Genomic DNA, 5,679 nt, shown 5'->3' with positions numbered 1-5,679 from the left:
TCGCCTAAGCACTACGTGAATATGACCGGAGGCGTAAACTATGGAGGGGAGCGCCGCACACGGCTAACAATGTTTGTTGTGTGTTCTAGTGGTGCCCCCCCTCATATATATAGGTTGGAGGGGAGGAGAGGCAGCCAAGGGGGCGCCCCAAGTAAGAGGAATCCTACTTGGGCACCTCCCAATTCGGCCTCCCCCCTTCCTATTCCTATTCGGAGTAGGAAGGGAAGAGGGGGAAGGGGGAACCCTATTCCCTTTTTCCTTTCCTCCTTCCCCTTTTCTTCTCCAATTTGGCCAGCCCATATGGGGAGGCGCACCTCAAGGTGGCAACGGGGACGGGGATGACCGGGGACGACTCCACCATCCCCGCCCCGATCCCCGCCAATCCCCATACCCACGAGCCCCGTGAAGCTTCGCGGGGACAAAACGCCCCCATCCTCATTAATATCGGGTACCCGGTACCCGTCGGGTATCCATGGGGATTCCAAAGCTGACTGGGATATGTGAGATTGGAGAAGACATGGTTGTTGGGAGAGGTGGAGAAAAATAATTGTGTGAAATATCTAGGTATTAATCTATATATTCTGCATTTGTAGTACGCATGGCATAGTTTTCGGGTATCCATGGAGTCCCCACGGGGGGAATTTTATACCTATCCCCGCCCCGCGAGACTAACGGGTACCCACCAGACAATACCCATGGGGGTAATTTGTCCCCCATCCCCGCTCCATGACGGGTAAATCCCCGCGGGTACCCGTCCCCACGGGGAATATTGCCATATTGAGGTGCACCAGCCCTTTGTGGCTGGTGTGTTTCCCCTCTTGGCCCATAAGGCCCATATAGTGTGCCAAGGGTAGCCCAGAACCCCTTCCGGTGACCCGATACGTACCCGATAACCCCAAAACACTTCCGATGTCCGAATACTATCGTCCTATATATGAATCTTTACCTCTCGACCATTTTAAGACTCCTCGTCATGTCCGTGATCTCATACGGGACTCTGAACAACATTCGGTCACCAAATCACATAACTCATATAATACAAATCGTCATCGAACGTTAAGCGTGCGGACCCTACGGGTTCGAGAACTATGTAGACATGACCGAGACACCTCTCCGGTCAATAACCAATAGCGGAACCTGGATGCTCATATTGGCTCCCACATATTCTACGAAGATCTTTATCGGTCAAATCGTTATGACAACATACGTTATTCCCTTTGTCATCGGTATGTTACTTGCTCGAGATTCGATCGTCGGTATCTTCATACCTAGTTCAATCTCGTTACTGGCAAGTCTCTTTACTCGTTCCATAATGCATCATCCCTTAACTAACTCATTAGTTACATTGCTTGCAAGGCTTGTTATGATGTGCATTACCGAGAGGGCCCAGAGATACCTCTCCGATACTCGGAGTGAAAAATCCTAATCTCGATCTATGCCAACCCAACAAATACCTTCGGAGATACATGTAGAGCATCTTTATAATCACCTAGTTACGTTGTGAAGTTTCATAGCACATAAGGTATTCCTCCAGTATCAGGGAGTTGCGTAATCTCATAGTCAAAGGAATATGTATAAGTCATGAAGAAAGCAATATCAATAAAACTTAACGATCATTATGCTAAGCTAACAGATGGTTCTTGTCCATCACATCATTCTCGAATGATGTGATCCCGTTCATCAAATGACAACACATGTTTATGGTTAGGAAACTTAACCATCTTTGATTAACGAGCTAGTCTAGTAGAGGCTTACTAGGGACACTGTGTTTTGTCTATGTATCCACACATGTATCAAGTTTCCGGTTAATACAATTCTAGCATGAATAATAAACATTTATCATGATATAAGGAAATATAAAATAACAACTTTATTATTGCCTCTAGGGCATATTTCCTTTAGTCTCCCACTTGCACTAGAGTCAATAATCTAGTTCACATCGCCATGTGATTTAACACTACTTCTTCACATCTTTATGTGATTAACACCCATAGTTCACATCGCCACGTGATCAACACCCAAAGGGTTTACCAGAGTCAATAATCTAGTTCACATCTATGTGATTAACACCCAAAGAGTACTAAGGTGTGATCATGTTTTGCTTGTGAGAGAAGTTTAGTCAACGGGTCTGCCACATTCAGATCCGTATGTATTTTGCAAATTTCTATGTCTACAATGCTCTGCACAGAGCTACTCTAGCTAATTGCTCCTACTTTCAATATGTATCCAGATTGAGACTCAGAGTCATCCAGATCGGTGTCAAAGCTTGCATCGACGTAACTCTTTACGACGAACTCTTTATCACCTCCATAACCGAGAAATATCTCCTTAGTCTTCAAAGGATAATTTTGACCTCTGTCTAGTGATCTACTCCTGGATCACTATTGTACCCCTTTGCCAAACTCATGGCAAGGTACACAACAGGTCTGGTATACACCGTGGCATACTTTATAGAACCTATGGCTGATGCATAGGGAATGACTTCCATTCTCTCTCTATCTTCTTTGACTGATCCATTTTGAACTCCTTCAAAATCTTATCAAGGTATGTACTCATCGAAAGTCTTATCAAGCGTCTTAATCTATCTCTATAGATCTTGATGCCCAATATGTAAGCAGCTTCACCGAGGTCTTTCTTTGAAAAACTCCTTTCAAACACTCCTTTATGCTTTCCAGAAAATTATACATCATTTCCGGTCAACAATATGTCATTCACATATACTTACCAGAAAGGCTGTAGTGCTCCCACTCACTTTCTTGTAAATACAGGCTTCACCACAAGTCTGTATAAAACCATATGCTTTGATCACCTTATCAAAGCGTATATTCCAACTCCAAGATGTTTGCACCAGTCCATAGATGGATCGCTGGAGTTTGCACACTTTTGTTAGCACCTTCAGGATCGACAAAACCTTCTGGTTGCATCATATACAACTCTTCTTTAAGAAATCCATTAAGGAATGCAGTTTTGACATCCATTTGCCAGATTTCATAAAATGTGGCAATTTCTAACATGATTCAGACAGACTTAAGCATCGCTACGAGTGAGAAAATCTCATCGTAGTCAACACCTTGAACTTGTCAAAAACCTTTTTCGACGAGTCTAGCTTTGTAGATAGTAACACTACTATCAGCGTCCGTCTTCCTCTTGAAGATCCATTTATTCTCTATGGCTTGTCGATCATCGGGCAAGTCAGCCAAAGTCCATACTTTGTTCTCATACATGGATCCTATCTCTGATTTCATGGCCTCAAGCCATTTTGCGGAATGGGCTCATCATCGCTTCCTCATAGTTCATAGGTTCATCATGGTCTAGTAACATGACTTCCAGAACAGGATTACCATACCACTCTGGTGCGGAATGTGCTCTGGTTGATCTACGAGTTTGGTAGTAACTTGATCTGAAGTTTCATGATCATTATCATTAGCTTCCTCTCTTGTTGGTGTAGGCATCACGGGAACGGTTTTCTGTGATGAGCTACTTTCCAATTCGAGAGAAGGTACCAATTACCTCATCAAGTTCTACTGTTCTCCCACTCACTTCTTTCAAGAGAAACTCCTTCTCTAGAAAGGATTCATTCTTAGCAACAAAGATCTTTCCTTCGGATCTGTGATAGAAGGTGTACCCAACAATTTCTTTTGGGTATCCTATGAAGACACACTCCTCCGATCTGGGTTCAAGCTTATCAGACTGAAGCTTTTTCACATAAGCATCGCAACCCCAAACTTTAAGAAACGACAGCTTAGGTTTCTTGCCAAACCATAGTTCATACGGTGTCGTCTCAATGGATTTAGATGGTGCCCTATTTAACATGAATGCAGCTATCTCTAATGCATAACCCCAAAGCGATAGTGGTAAATCGGTAAGAGACATCATAGATCGCACCATATCTAATAAAGTATGGTTACGACGTTCAGACACACCATTACGCTGTGGTGTGATACGTCTCCAACGTATCTATAATTTTTGATCGTTCCATGCTATTATATTATCTCTTTTGGATGTTTAATGGGCTTTACTAAGCACTTTTATATTATTTTTGGGACCAACTTATTAACCCAGCCCAGTGCCAGTTTCTGTTTTTCTCCTTGTTTCAGTGTTTCGGAGAAAAGGAATATCAAACGGAGTCCAAACGGAATGAAACCTTCGGGAGAGTTATTTTTGGAACGGAAGCAATCCAGGAGACTTGGAGTACACGTCAGGGAATCAACAAGGAGAGCACGAGGCAGGGGGGCGCGCCTGCCCCCCTGGGCGCGCCCTCCACCCTCGTGGCTCCCTTGACCGACTTCTTTCGCCTATATATATCCATATACGCTAAAAACTTTGGGGAGCAGAATAGATCGGGAGTTCCACCGCCGCAAGCCTCTGTAGCCACCAAAAACCAATCGACACCCTGTTCCGGCACCCTGCCGGAGAGGGGATCCCTCACCGGTGGCCATCTTCATTATCCCGGCGCTCTCCATGACGAGGAGGGAGTAGTTCACCCTCGGAGCTGAGGGTATGTACCAGTAGCTATGTGTTTGATCTCTCTCTCTCTCGTGTTCTTGATTTGGCACGATCTTGATGTATCGCGAGCTTTGCTATTATAGTTGGATCTTATGATGTTTCTCCCCCTCTACTCTCTTGTAATGGATTGAGTTTTCCCTTTGAAGTTATCTTATCAGATTGAGTCTTTAAGGATTTGTGAGAACACTTGATGTATGTCTTGCCGTGCTTATCTATGGTGACAATGGGATATCACGTGATTCACTTGATGTATGTTTTGGTGATCAAGTTGCGGGTTCCGCCCATGAACCTATGCATAGGGGTTGGCACACGTTTTTGTCTTGACTCTTCGGTAGAAACTTTGGGGCACTCTTTGAAGTACTTTGTGTTGGTTTGAATAGATGAATATGAGATTGTGTGATGCATATCGTATAATCATACCCACGGATACTTGAGGTGACATTGGAGTATCTAGGTGACATTAGGGTTTTGGTTGATTTGTGTCTTAAGGTGTTATTCTAGTACGAACTCTATGATAGATCGAACGGAAAGAGTAGCTTCATGTTATTTTACTACGGACTCTTGAATAGATCGATCAGAAAGGATAACTTTGAGGTGGTTTCGTACCCTACCATAATCTCTTCATTTGATCTCCGCTATTAGTGACTTTGGAGTGACTCTTTGTTGCATGTTGAGGGGTATTTATATGATCCAATTATGTTATTATTGTTGAGAGAACTTGCACTAGTGAAAGTATGAACCGTAGGCCTTGTTTCCTAGCATTGCAATACCGTTTACGCTCACTTTTATCATTAGTTAACTTGCTGTTTTTATATTTTCAGATTACAAAAACCTATATCTACCATCCATATTGCACTTGTATCACCATCTCTTCGCCGAACTAGTGCACCTATACAATTTACCATTGTATTGGGTGTGTTGGGGACACAAGAGACTCTTTGTTATTTGGTTGCAGGGTTGTTTGAGAGAGACCATCTTCATCCTACGCCTCCCACGGATTGATAAACCTTAGGTCATCCACTTGAGGGAAATTTGCTACTGTCCTACAAACCTCTGCACTTGGAGGCCCAACAACGTCTACAAGAAGAAGGTTGCGTAGTAGACATCAAGATCTTTTCTGGCGCCGTTGCCGGGGAGGTGAGTGCTTGAAGGTATATCTTTAGATCTTGAAAT

The sequence above is a fragment of the Aegilops tauschii genome, chromosome 4, assembly GCF_002575655.3.
Source record: "Aegilops tauschii subsp. strangulata cultivar AL8/78 chromosome 4, Aet v6.0, whole genome shotgun sequence".
Classification (NCBI taxonomy): domain Eukaryota; kingdom Viridiplantae; phylum Streptophyta; class Magnoliopsida; order Poales; family Poaceae; genus Aegilops; species Aegilops tauschii.
This window is presented reverse-complemented; position numbering follows the sequence as displayed.